Source organism: Macrobrachium nipponense, chromosome 5, assembly GCF_015104395.2.
Source record: "Macrobrachium nipponense isolate FS-2020 chromosome 5, ASM1510439v2, whole genome shotgun sequence".
In the NCBI taxonomy this organism is placed as follows: domain Eukaryota; kingdom Metazoa; phylum Arthropoda; class Malacostraca; order Decapoda; family Palaemonidae; genus Macrobrachium; species Macrobrachium nipponense.
In genome coordinates this window covers 77,777,452-77,792,451 of record NC_061107.1, presented here as the reverse complement: position 1 = coordinate 77,792,451, position 15,000 = coordinate 77,777,452, and the positions used below count along the sequence as shown (strand labels likewise).

The following is a 15,000-nucleotide window of genomic DNA, read 5'->3' as shown; positions in this document are numbered from 1 at the left end:
TTCGCGTCCAAATTGCTAATGCCCTTAACTCCAAAGACCAGGGTTTCCTGGCCAAGCCTCCGTTCCAGGTAGCAAATTCCTGGCATGCATTCTAGTATTGCACCAGTCCCGGGCTATTTTTCGCCAGGTTAGTTTAGGTTAGGTTAGGTTGTTGGGTTAGCAGGTTAGTATGGTAGTAATTTGGGTGTGGGGAAACGCAATCAGATTATTTTTCAAGAAAATTCTATGGTGAGTTTTTAAGATATGGCGTCCAGCTTTTTTCCAGGGAAAGACCCCAGTACTCGGTTATATCTCGGGGAAAAGTTAAGTATATCTTGGTTTTACTAGACCACTGGGCTGATTAACAGCTCTCCTAGGGCTGGCCCGAAGGATTAGATATTTTTGCGTAGCTAGGAACCATTTGGTCACCTAGCAACGGGACCTACAGCTTATTGTGGGATCCGAATCACATTATATCGAGAAATGAATTTCTATCACCAGAAATACATTCCTCTGATTATACGTTGGCCGGCGCGAGAATCGAACTGCGGAACACCTGATTGGTAGCCGAGCGCGAAAACCACTCGTCCAACGAGGAACTAACATCTCGGGATAATGCTTTTGGTTAAGTCAGATTCATTTGGTAAATACGCTTCAACGCTGTGTCCACATCCAAGTGGGTCCTACGTTTAACACCCCTCCCCCCACCCCCCTGCCGCGACGCAATGTTTCCCTTGTTCCTGGGAAACACAGCTTTCCTATATATTAAACTAATACTTTAAATACGATAAGAATTCGTACATTAAAGGGCCAAATGGGGAAATTCTTGTACCTCTAAAGAAACTGTTTAGTGTGGTGTATTAATGTATGGTATCCTCTCATTTTATTTTTCTTTAACCAGTTATGTTTAATAAACAAACGTGTATCTCTCTCTCTCTCTCTCTCTCTCTCTCTCTGTCCGTGGAAAGTAATGCGAAGTTAAGATTGAATCCACTCATCATGATGATAACAAAAACAAGAATTTTTTTTGCTTTCAATTCTGGGCGAGCCAGTTACCGCATCCAGATCCGAGACTGGTGGTCGGTCGATTTGCGTCACAAACTTGTCTGCCATGCCAGGCAGACGCCTCGTGGGCCAGTTGCTAGACCAGTTTTCAGTTTCTCTGAATAACAGACGTTTTCAAGAAGTAGCGAATGAGGACTCGTCTGATTTGAGGTTTTGCTGGAAGGTTGGTTGTCACTCGAGGGGTTGATTTGTCCCCGGTGTTATGTACGGTAATTTGAACTGGGTTGCGTTCATTCAATCTTGGTTATGTTGCGTCTTACATTAAGCTTCAGGCAAAACAAAGGTTATGATTTAGTGCTGCAGGAATGTTGATTTTCATGAGACGAGTATATGTTCCATTGTTATTAAGTTGTGACTGGAGTGTGTTCATCTTTGAAGCTGTGACTGGAATATTTTCATGTTATTAAGATATGACTGGAATATGTTCATTTTTTTAAAGATGTAATCTGAAATATCTTCGTCTTTTATTAAGATATGACTGGAATATCTTCGTCTTTTATTAAGATATGACTGGAATATGTTCATCTTTTATTGAAGATCTAACTGGAATATGTTCATCTTATATTAAGATATGACTGGAATATGTTCATCTTTTTATTGAAGATGCAACTGGAATATGTTCATTTTTTATTAAGATATGACTGGAATATGTTCATATTTTATTTAGATATGACTGGAATATGTAAATCTTTTATTAAGGTACGACTGGAATATGTTCATCTTTTATTAAAATATGAAACTGGAATATGTTCATCTTTATTGAGGATGCAGCTAGAATATGTTCATCTTTTATTGAGATATGACTGGAATATGTTCATCTTTTATTAAGATGTGACTGGAATGTGTTCATCTTTTATTAAGATGTGACTGGAATATGTTCATCTTTATTGAAGATGCAACTGGAATATATTAATCTTTTAAGATGTGATTGTTCATCTTTTATGAAGATGTAACTGGAATGTGTTCATCTTTTAAGATGTGACTGGAATATCTTCATCTTTATTGAAGATGGAACTGGAATATGTTCATCTGTTATGATATGACTGGAATATGTTCATCTTTTATCAAGATGTGGCTGGAATACGTTCATCTTATTGAAGATGTAACTGGAATATATTCGGGTTTTATTAAGATGTGACTGGAATATGTTCATCTTTCATGAAGATGTAACTGGAATATGATAATCTTTTCTAAGTATGTGACAGGGATATATTGATCTTTTGCTAAATTGTAATTGGAATGTGTTAATTTTTTTTATATAGCTAATAGCTGGGCTATAATTCCTTTCAGTTATTTTGTCTTCTGCCTCCTTTTATATATCCAATTGATCATCCATTTATTCCTTTGCAAATTTTTAATTGAATTTTTAACGTTTTTCCGAGATTGAATGAATATTGAGCGGTTTTCTGTAGGGGGATAGTGCCGTCAGTGGACCTCATTCGGTGCACTGTAGGCATTACTTAAGGTTCTTTTCAACGTCCCTTCGGCCCTATCTGCAAACCCTTTCATTCCTTTTACTGTCCCTCCGTTCATATTCTCTTTCTTCCATCTTACTGACGACCCTCTCGTAACAATTGCTTCATAGTGCAACTACTTTGAGGTTTTCCTCCTGTTACGCCTTTCAAACCTTTTTACTGTCAATTTCCGTTTCAGCGCTGAATGGCCTTAGTTGCCCCAGTGCTTGGCGTAATGCCAAAAATATATATTAATAAAAAATACATCAAATCAGTTATAGTATTCCCTGACAAGTCAAGAAAACCCACAAAGGAAAGAAGCTGAAGCCATTTCCGATCACATGTGCCATATTTCCGGCGAAGCTTCGTGGGGAAACCTTCGCTACATGATTTCAAAACATTCTGTGTTGGTTCACAGGTGGGAATTCGGGATTATGGTATCGGTGGGAATTTAGGAATACAATATCTGTTTCTCCAGCTATCTTGGAATTTTGTGTCGCAACAGATGAGGTGCAAAGGAAGAAAAGCAGGTAGAGCGGCATTTTATTTGATTTTTTTATACCTCGGAAGGTGAGTGGGGGGAGTGGGGAGTAGCGCGTCAGCTCATCTTTCTTGGTGCACTGTAGGCATTGCAGCGTTCCTTCGGACCCTAGATGCACCCAGATTTTAGCCTTTTACTATACCCCCATCCCCGCTTCTTTTCCTCAGTCTGGCTGTCTAACATAGTTCCGCATTTAGATCGTTAAACTTCATCGCATTTATTTTCTTGCCTGTGTCGTCCAATCCCTCCAACTCCCTCTACGGTTGTAAGCGCTGAATGGCCGCAATCGTCCCAGTCCGTAGTAAGAGCCCGTGCTGGCGTAAAGTCAGCTGAATCTAATCTAAAACGGCAACCCAGTCCTTGGCTCAACATCAAAGTATACACATTAAGCTTTAAGAGAATCTGTCTTTTTAATATGAGTCAAAAATTCGCTAGCGCGTTCGTGCAGGTTTCTCTGTACTTGAATATATATGTATATATATATATATATATATATATATATATATATATATATATATATATACACACACACACACCACACACACACACATATATATATATATATATATATATATATATATATATATATATATATATTTGGATATACATATGAATTTTTTTTAGGTTTTTTGAGATGGGGTTTCAACTTCCATGCCTTACCCCCCAGGAATTTTAAATGCCTAATGTGCCTGTGCTTCAACCATTCCTTGGTGGTCACCCATCCAAGTACTCAAACAACCCTCTCAGCTTTTTTTTCTTCTTATTTTTATTAGATTTGCACTCAGCGTTCACACTTCACTTCCCTAATGAAGAGTTGGCTAAGCAGCCCCTTCATACATTCCATACTCGGTTTCTATAGATTTAAGTCTCTTCTCAATACCTTACGCTCTCATATTATCCTCTTTGGGATTACTTTTGACTCTCCTCCTCTCTCATCTCAGTATTATTATTCGTTTTATTTACTCCCAGATACCTACAGGAATTAGCTGCTCTCATTCTTCCACGATTCTTATTGACATTTAATTGCTCTATTTACCCCGATAACCTTTCACTATCTCACATTTACACACGACTTTCTCCTCTTGTGTTTGTTTGCTTGTGTGTGTTCTTTATAATGAATGCGTCATTGGATTATAAACACGTTCGTTGTTCTTCAGTAAATTATAGATTAGGAGGTCTCGCAGAGAAATTGCTAGTGTGGAGGGCCTCTTGTATTTGTCTCCGAATGATGATTCATACATATAAATCCACCTCTGCATTCACTCTAGGCTCCTTGACGCACAGCTCTGTTAACGGCAGACGTCATGAAGGACTTTCAAAACAAATTTAATGTGTTGACTGTTGTGAGTTGCTGTGTTTTCGTTCATAATGTGAATGAGACACTATTTATTCAGGTTTATTGAGAGGTAATATTGAAATGTATGACGAATTATTTTAACAAATCATGTGAATTAAATACCACACTGTCATATTCTCACTTTGAGAAAGATTCTTCCTATAGAAATTTGTCGTAATGCAGTGAAAGTATTCTTTTCTCGAAATGTGACTAAGCTGAGCGCATTTCTCTTTCATACTTTGAACTCAAACGTTCATAAGCAATATGTTGAAGTTATAAGTACCGTCTCGGTTATTATCGTTTATCATTAATATATCCTACGAATGGTTTCGTCCCGCTAATAATAAGGATTATCAAGAAGAGTCCTTCACGTTTATATACAATGTGGTAAATGGGTAATTATTATGTTAATAACTCTCGTGTATACGCTATTTGTCGTTGGAGAATTATTGTTTATTTTTTTTGTAGTATTTACTTTACTTTTGACATCACCAATGTATGTACATCACTTTGTTGACTAATGTAATCCTTTGTGTCAGGCACTTAGCTGAATAAAGCCTTGAATATGCAGTGAGGTTTTCATTACAACATTTTGTAGCAGAATATTAGTCGCCCACTTCGTCCATGTCGTATGAATTGTCCATTTTCTAGCGGAGAATCACAGTAGTTGACTACTAACCAGGTACCCAGGTCGGTGGTTAGGCCGACAGAGGCACGCGGGAGTTTCCCTTCTACGCTCATCTGGGTGATCCGTGAGAGAGAGAGAGAGAGAGAGAGAGAGAGAGAGAGAGAGAGGGAGAGCTGACCCCATTGCCATAATTTGTTTCCGTTCCTAGACATTTCTTCGCTCTCAGAAAGTCGCCTTAGGAAAAGAGAAAAGCAAACAGAAGACGACCTTAACGTCCCGTGTTTTCAAACTTTGTTTGACTCATCCCAGATCCCGAGAAGACATGTGCGTGCGTGCGTTTTGTTACTCGTTTGAATGCTGCCCTTGTAAATTCAACCTTCTTCAAAGAAGTTGAAAGAGACTGGCGGCGTTGCATACTGATTGAGTGAATCAATAGAATTTTCTGTTGCGTCGCACCTAATAGAATTCGTATTGCGTTGCATCATCTGAAGTAATGTTGTCGGGGATTATGTCATCATAATATTGCTAAAGGCAGGGATACCTGAATCGATGCCATATCGGTTTGTGTAAGTATGAAATCATCGACATTTGTTCCTGTTGTAATGTATTCTATGCATCGTCTTCCTATCTTTCCTATACCGATTTCATCACAGTAAGTTTTCGAGAATGACATCCCTATTCAGACTGGTGTTAAACGTCGGTACCGTCTACGAATTTAAATACCGGGCATTGTCCCGCCTCAAAATGCTCCTCTCTCTCTCTCTCTCCTAAAGCCACACCATGTTATGCAGATGTTAATCCAGATGGAACCTGAATAAATGGCAAAAGTGCTAACGGTAGCAGGAATAACAACAAAGACGGAGAAACCATAAACAATGGGAAATTACTGTAGTGAATCACGCGGGTTAAAAGCTATAACCGCACCTCGTCAGTTCTGTTTGGAACGCCAATCTCGGAACGATCTTTTTTTTTCAGCTGCGTGTCTGCCAGGCTCCGGTTGCTATAGATGTACTTTTTCTTTAAAATAAAATTGGAAAAAAAAGGTGTTTTCATTGGTATAGGCATGTACAGCTCTATCATCTCTTTGACGTAATTTGCTTGGAATGGCTGAGAAGCAAAAACACTTTCAAAACAGAGCGATTGCTGCGTAAAATGTTTGACCTTCGAAGAAAACTGAATCTTCCAGGTAACCGTTTGACTCCCAGCTGCTCCTCCCCCTCCGTGCACCATCACATCCACTACATTATGAAACTCTTCGCTCAGCGCTGAACCCAAGCTGCCATGCCCAACCAAACATGTAACATTATGGAATGTTTTTGCTCACTTATTCCTCCATTGCACGTACGTTTAGTTTTAATGTTATCCTTGTAAGTCCATTAACAAAACAAGTATTTAAATGATTATTTTCATCAGCATGCGTGCGGCAGTGTTATACGAGCAATGGCTTGAATCACAAATAAACTAGGAATAAACGATAACCGTTGCGACGCTATAAGCTAACCTACGCATCGCCTCGTGGATCGCCTTGGCTACTTTCCGGTGACCGGTATAAAGGCCCCATCCCAGTCGAAGGTGGCATCACTCTCCGCCCAGACGTCAACAGACAAACACGCGCCAGCGTTTCTCCTCGGCAAACACAAAGTTCCCCGTCGTCTGTGCTTCGCTGTAGTATACTTCGTCTCCGGCATCATGGTGGACGTTTGCGATATAATCCTTTTCGTGGGGTTGTTGGTTTTGCCAACGGCCCTGGTGGGTGTGCTCGTGTACTCCGGACAGCCTCTGGAAAGTGGGGTGATGGCAGTGGCACTTCTGGTACTCCTCGTGTTTATGGTTTTGATTTTGATCAAGCACTTCATTGCGAAGAGGAATAAGTCCAAGGAGGACTCGCTCGAGAAAGAGGTGAGCTTTAACGTGTGAAGTTTTTATTTTTTTTAATTTTTCTTAAGGACATTTAATTGCACGTGGGTCATATATTTAATTACTTTAATAGTAGTTTATTTTTTATTTTTCTTAAGGACATGCAATTGAACATGTAGGTCATATATTTAATTACTTGAATAGTATTTATTTTCATTTTTCTTAAGGACATGCAATTGCACATGTGGGTCATATATTGAATTACTTTAATAGTATGTCTAGTTACATGATCTAAGTGTATTCGAGATTTAGAGATTGTTTTTACTCTAACATTTCAATGAAAACTACTAAAACTTATTCGTGAATGAGATCCCGAAGTAAATCAAGTGTTAAATCGAGTTAATTTTTCTTGTCATTCGCTCTTCATTTTTTATAATAGTAATTAACGTTTCGTGTTGATACCATCCAGATTAGCGAAGCGAGTTCAATATTGAGGTGTTTTTCAAGATTATTGTTCATCATATGATTACTTTGGAAATTGACTCGGCCAAAATTGAATAGTGAAGTACGATAATGAGAGGGTTCCGGCGGGGAACAATCGAGTCGTAATGAAGTGGAGGCGACTGGGGACGTGACAGTAGTCCTCCTCCGCCTTGTTGCTCTTTGCGTCGTTTCCAAGTGTCAAGGTTATATTATAAATTCCGCTGCATCTCTTCGTTTCATCCGCGTTCACCATCGGAAGTATCTTCCCAGACATTTAATTTCGCGTAGCAATTTAATCCCGCCAAGAGTTTCACAATAACGGGGACGCCCTCATTAAACTTTATATGTTATTACTTATTTATTTATAAATAATTCCGTAAGTAGAATGGGACAGATATGTCTTGTTATTCAGCGACGTTGCCGGTTACATTGATTTTATTTAATGACGTGTATTTCTCCAAATTAAAACTACAAGACTAGATGTGTTTGCATCTAATAAACATATAGATTTCTTATATAATTAAATATATCTATTATATATATATAATATATATATATATATATATATATATATGCACACATATATGCCTGTATGTATTCATACGTGCATCCCGTATACACCGTCAAAGTTAAGAATAACCTCTGTATAAGCACATTCGATAAAGACAGCGAAATCAAGGCAATGAATCCACATACATGAAATGATTCTCGGCAAAACTTTACCATTCGGTTACGCTCAACTTCTTGTCGGCCACTCCCACATCAACCAGGCACATATTTCCAGATCTGCTGGATAGTAAAGGTGGAAGTAATTGCGCATTGAATTTTCCAGCTCTGTGGCGGCCCTGATATCTTTAACTGTAGCGTTTTACAAGGTTCTGCGCCAGACCATCATTTTTTCCCTCCCTCTAACGTCTTAAGTGTATGTCATCTTACACGTTTTATAAACAGTAAGACCTTGGAATGCGTCGGTAAATGTAAACTATGCTTCTGGCGCCAGCGACGCACGCAGTTTATAAATATATGTCGACGAACACAGTCGCGGGACGGAGGTTTGTTTACAAGACGAACTTATGTCTTTATTTACACTTGAGAACAAAATCACCTGGCACTTTTGACACGTTAATTCCTTTATTGCTTTGTACGTTTGTATGTCATTTTCTCTAATTTTCCTTTCTATTCTTTCCAGGTCGGACTTGAAATTCCCCCAGACGTGGTCTGAGAAAGCAAGGATTGACGCTGACAATTCCGTCCGAAGGAGGATGCCTTGTTCTTTTTCCAAGAAAAGAAAACAGGCAGCCCAATGCCGACAAGGAACCTTGCTCTGTGCCTTGTAAGGTCACGAGAAGACCTCTTGGTCCTCCCCAGCTTGAAGGGGGCACATCTCAAGCCAAGCTAGTGGAGCTGCCCCCTTCTGCGTAGGAGGAAATCTTGAGGACATCAACGGCACCAGTTCATCAGAAGTGTGACTTCAGATCCTGAGAACGAGACATTAGATTGCTTCGCATTGTTGTTAATAATGCTCGTGATCGAAGCTTTTACGTTTTCTCTGCTGGTGTTGAAGTCGAAAGCAGGAAATATCTCGCTGTTGTGGTTTTTGCGTCCTTGGCAGTTGGATGCTGCTTGATAGAACAGTAGAGTTACAAAGTGGTGAATCGTTACCTTAGTAACCAAAAGTGGTGAGAGAAGTTAGTAGTACTTGTTACTTGGATGCTGATCAAGCGTCATGTACGAGCAGCAGTGCTATATATTTCAGCTTGTGCTGATAATGAGAGAATGCAAGACAAATAAATTGTCTGATAACAGTGAAAATTTGTATTTTTAATTTCCTGAACTGTATTACATTAGTTCCTGAATTATAGCCCCCCTGAACCTTTAAGTTTTTTTTTTTTTCTTATTGAAATGATGGCAATGAAAAAAGTTATGGCGGCCTTTTCTTGTCAGGTTGGCCTAGAGTAGACGGTCAGGGTTAAACTTTCACTTTACCAGGGGTTTATTGACGTCATAGGCCTACCTCGGCTAATCTGATTGAACTCTCTCTCTCTCTCTCTCTCTCTCTCTCTCTCTCTCTCTCTCTCTCTCTCTCTCTTTCAGAAAAAAAATTTCGCAAGTCAACAACTCTCTAAAAAAAACAGAATTAATCGAGTAATTTTCTCTCTCTCTCTCTCTCTCTCTCTCTCTCTCTCTCTCTCTCTCTCACACAAAAGAAGTAGAATAAAAAAAAAGAATTACTCAAGTCAACAACTCTATCTAAAAAAAAAAGAAAAAAAGTAAGAATTACCCGAGTAACCTGCTCTCTCTCTCTCTCTCTCTCTCTCTCTCTCTCTCTCTCTCTCTCTCCTTTCATAAAAACTTACTCGGGTAAAAATCTCCATCTCTAAACAATTATGCCTAACTGAATTCACCGCTCTCTTCATAAAAAAAATCTTCATTAATCGTTCATGAAAGGAATGTGTGATCAGGTTCTCGGGCAAATGCCCTTCCAGTGACGCCCTACATGATCAGGTTAAGGAAATCAGATGAATAAACATACCTTCATACAAGTTGCGTAAAAGGGCAGTGATGTGCATCAAATGTAAAACCACGTTTATTTCTCTTTTATCTTGGGCTCCTTGATCTTTATTGCCTCCTTAATACGCCAATACGAACTACTATGCTACTTTCCCACCGTTATCCCTACATTAAAGGGTCGGTTGTCTGATGTTCGTTGTCCACTGCCTTCTATCCAAGGCATCATCAGGCGTGGTTTATTGTTTGGTGAAGGGGGTTTTTACGACCGCATGCCCATACTGTCATCAAACACAATTATTGGCGGTGGGCCTAGCCTTTCACTAAAAATACTGAAAGGCAGCAATTTCCACAATTATTGGTGGTGGGTATAGACTTGGACTATAAAGTAAGACTGCAAAGCAGCAGTTTCCACAATTATTGGCGGTGGGTATAGCCTTTGACTAAAAAGTAAAACTGCAACGCAGCAGTTTCCACAGTTATTGGCGTGGGTATAGCCTTTGACTAAAAAGTAAGACTGCAAGGCAGCAGTTTCCACAGTTATTGACGGTGGGCCTAGCCTTTTACTAAAAAGTAAGACTGCAAGGCGGCAGTTTCCACAGTTATTGGCGGTGGGCCTAGCCTTTTACTAAAAAGACTGCAAGACAGCCGTTTCCACAGTTATTGGCGGTGGGTATAGCCTTTTACTAGAAAGTAAAACTGCAAGGCAGCAGTTTCCACAAGTATTGGTGGTAGACCTGGCCTTTTACTAAAAAGTACAACCTCAAGGAAGCAGTTTCCACAGTTATTGGCGGCGGTCCTAGCCTTTTACTAAAAAGTACGACTGCAAGGCATCAGCTATCCTTTTAGTAGCCTCTTACGACACGCAGGACCAATGGTGGTAGTATTCTTACACCCCACCCCCCCTCTACCACAGGGTCATAATACGCCTACACAAAGCATCGAATTTTACTTATTCTCTAATGCATCAGTTGTTCAGTTGCTCTATAAGCCGCAGTGTCAGTATTGCTGTTATTTTAATGTAGTTCTTTGTAAAAACTTGAATCATTTTTGGGGTTTTCTAAATTGATCAAGTATTTCCTTCAAAAAAAGGTAGCATTCTCATTAACAATTTTCCCCAGAATTCAGCGTTTTTCAGTTTGTTTAACCTTGCTCATGACACATACAAAATGCTATCATTTGTGTTTGTTTGTGACAAACAATCATCAAGTGATCCACGGGAGAATATTACGTTATTTATGTTTTCTTATACGGTTCATGTACTTTAATGTTATCATGACTTAATCTTAACAATACACGAAAACAGGCGTCTCCAGAATAGAATACCCCCAGAGAGAGTGAGAGAGAGAGAGAGAGAGAGAGAGAGAGAGAGAGCTTATACAAGTAGAAAAGATAAGTAAAGAAATTAACATGAAATAAGTGCTTGAGAAAAGTCAAACAGCTGTATGTGGTCGGCACGTGCATAAGTAGGACAACACTTGACGAACATAATTATTTTTGACATTTGCAGGGGAGAAATGTCTAGTTTTAGAGTTAATGAAGTCCCTTTGAAACCGTAAAAATAACACTTGCGCATTGGTGTCACTGTCGCCTTACAAATTAGTTCAGTCGGCTTCGATACCGATGACCTTCCTAGCTAATGAACTGTATGAACATGGCCTTACAAATTTTGTATGCTTCTGCTGGCTCAATAGAAAGATGAATAACTTTAACGGTGTCCGACCTGACTGGATAGAAATGCAAATCAAGAAAAATGACTGGCTAGACTTGAATGTTATATCCTGATCGGTTTTCATAATTTGGTCGGTGATTGCAGATTCAAGTGTTTACACAAGAATCGTTTACAGCCTGTGTGTGTATTACTGAGTGTTAATCAAAATACGATATATATATATATATATATATATATATATATATATATATATATATATATATATACGTATATAATTTATATATGTATAGTATGTATACGCATATAATGAATATGTATATTATAGTATATATATAAACACGCACACACACACACACACACACACACACACACACACACATATATATATATAATATATATATATATTTTATATATATATATATATATATATATATATATATATATAGAGATAGAGAGAGAGAGAGAGAGAGAGAGAGAGAGAGAGAGAGTATAATGTGCGTGAGACGCATGGACAGAGAGAGAGAGTAAGAGAAAACGATGAATTATTCGTATCTTGACGAACACACACGTGTTGTATACGAGTTCTTGTGTTAAACACCTGAATTTGCAATCACCGGCCAGGCAACGGGTAAACCCATCGAATCATGAAACTCGATTCGAGTCCTGCCCGTCATTGTTCTAGATCCAGCCATCGTACAGGTTTTTATCGTATCTTGGGAACTTTACGGGCGGTTCCTACCAATGTTTTGATATGAGCTCCGATGTAGATGTCTCTTACTGAAATAAACTTTTCATTAAGACTCTAATTTAACTGAATGTTAGATAGAGGTTGTTGGCTCCGAAATGGATAGTAATTGTAGGCCTTACTTACAACTCCAGATCATTAAGATCTCTGCATCAAGAATTGCAAGTCATGTTAATATGTTATTGCCTGTTTTGGAAGTGCTTTCGTATATATTATAACGTTTCAGTAACGTACAAAAGTATCTAATGTTATCCTGATAGTTTTCTACCGTACACCGATGTCCAGATCCTATATATGATCAAATATATCCAGTAGCAATTAATCTTTACTACTCTAGGTTTTAAAACATCATTTATGAGGTCTTTTGCCTGTCTTAAAATCAGTACTTTTTCATGATCTTGGCAGGAAGTTAATTTCCTAATACGCTGAGGTTTGTAATGTCCAGATCAATCACAATCTATTGCCTCTCAAGGATGACGCAAAATATGGTTCCTGCTTCCCCCCCCCCACACTTTTTTTTATTTTTATTTATTTTTTATTTATTTTTTTTTAATACTCCAAGACACACCTGGCTTCCGGCATAACGTACCTTGACCCACTAATGACAGCTGAGCAATATTCTCAAAGCCTTAACACATGTAAGAAATAAATACATCAATATATAAATTTTTACTTATAACAAATTTGTTGATTAATTCGCGAAACCAGCTTATTTTTTGGGAATGATACGGCTTGCTCTTTATGTGTAGTAGGGAAAAAAAAAAAGGTTGCCTGGAAGTCCCCGTGAGCTACCTGGGAGTGGCCTACCTGAGGTGACCTCAGGTGGGCCACCGAATTTACTGGGATAGAACGTAGCTCCTTTGGTTCAAGTGTTTGTGCTCTTATCATTTCCAATTATGATGTTGAATTGAAATTAATTTTACTCTCTCTCTCTCTCTCTCTCTCTCTCTCTCTTACTTGACCCTCCTAGTCCCGTACTTGGGTAGATGACACGAAACTTTTTGAAGTGCCAGCAAAAGGCCGATTCTTCGCAAAAAATAACGCCTCAATCGCGTGGTCGGTATGGTCTTGGCCTGCCGCTCGATGGCCGCGAGTTCGATTCTCGGGGATTCCATTGAGGTGTGAGAGATATGTATTTCTGGTGATAGAAGTTCACTCTCGACGTGGTTCGGATGTCACGTAAAGCCGTTGGTCCCGTTGCTGAATAACCACTGGTTCCACGCAACGTAAAAACACCATACAAACAAACAAACAAATGTGAATGAAAAGTAAGCTGGTCTGTGCACGAATGAATAACAAAGGGATTCCTTCAAGTGTTTAAACAAAGTAGACACTCGGGTACAAAACTTGGCTTTAGACGATGACTTGAATATGTGAAGGTGAAATGGGAAATTGACCATAGTGGGCATATAGGCTCCTGAAAGGGCATTTTGTCTGTGTAAGTGAATAAAAATTTGATTTCTATGCTTGTAAGTAAACGGAAGTTTGACTAGTATGCGTAGGTGAATGGGAATATTTAATGTGTAAGAATATGGAAAATATTTTTAGTAATCGTTGGGCAGTGGAAGATTATTTTACGGTTAATAGAAAATTATTTTTAGTTTGCGTAGTGAATATGAAATGTTTTAAGTATGCTTAGGTTAATAAAAAATTATTTTTAGTTTGCGTAGGTGAATATGAAATATGTTTTAAGTTTGCGTAGGTTAATTGAAAATTATTTTTAGTTTGCCTAGGTGAAGATGAAATGTTTTCAGTGTGCATAGATGAATAGAAAAGTAATTCAGTGTCCTAAAGTGAAAGGAAAAGTGACTGTCATAAGTACAAGTAAATGGAAAGGAAAGCTTTTAAATTTTATGATAGTAAAACCACTATCAGAGGAAAAAAACTCAATAAACAAAGAGTCGCGATGAAAGGTCAGTAGAACAAAGAAATAGAGCACAATTAAGAGGTGATCAATAAAAGCCATTGGCTCCGTAGGGGGATAGTGCCGTCAGTGCACTTCATACGGTGCACTGTAGGCATTACTTTAAGGTTCTCTGCAGCGTTCCTTCGGCCACTACCTGCACTCCCTTTCGTTGCTTTTACTGTACCTCCTTTCCTATTCTTTATCTTCCATCTTTCTTTCTACCCTTTTCTAACAAGTGATTCATGGTGCAGCTGCTTTGAGGTTTTCCTCTTGTTACACCTTTCAAGCCTATTACTGTCGGTTTCCATTTCAGTGCTGAATGACCCCATAGGTCCCAGTGCTTGGACTTTGTCCTAAATTCTATATTAAATTCAATAAAAGCCACTTAAGAATAGAAGTGAGTTGAGATAAGCGGATAAACAGAATGCTTTTCGGTACTGTTGCTAACATGAGAACCTTTTTCAAAGTCGAACAGAAATAATATTCGTCTGCTTGTCTCAGTTGCCCTGGTAAAAAAAAAAAAAAGAAGAAGAAAGGGGGCTTCTTATTACGTGATGGGGCTGATACTCAAACGCTTTGCGAAACAGGAGAGTGTAGAAGTTGTTAAGTACAACTTTTATTAATCTCAGCGTCTGAACTCGGGTATGCATAACAATAGCCTTTCTTGATATTTACTGCTCGTTAGCCTATTACATTGTAGAGAAGAACTAGGTCAAGGTTGTATTTAATATGACTTACCCTGGCTTCTCTTCTCTCTCTCTCTCTCTCTCTCTCTCTCTCTCTCTCTCTCTCTCTCTCTCTCTTTTTCATATATATATATATTATA

General features: G+C 38.6%; 1 protein-coding gene and 1 long non-coding RNA gene across 2 annotated transcripts in view; both read left to right on the top strand.

The window, feature by feature from the left end:
• LOC135215438 (uncharacterized) overlaps positions 1-15,000 on the top strand; it is a 166,365-nt gene that overhangs the window by 73,824 nt on the left and 77,541 nt on the right. The gene's annotated exons all lie outside the window — the stretch shown is intronic.
• Positions 5,401-9,155, top strand: LOC135215436 (uncharacterized). Its single transcript, XR_010314682.1, has 2 exons — positions 5,401-6,902; positions 8,533-9,155. It is a non-coding gene; the product is annotated as an uncharacterized LOC135215436 (long non-coding RNA).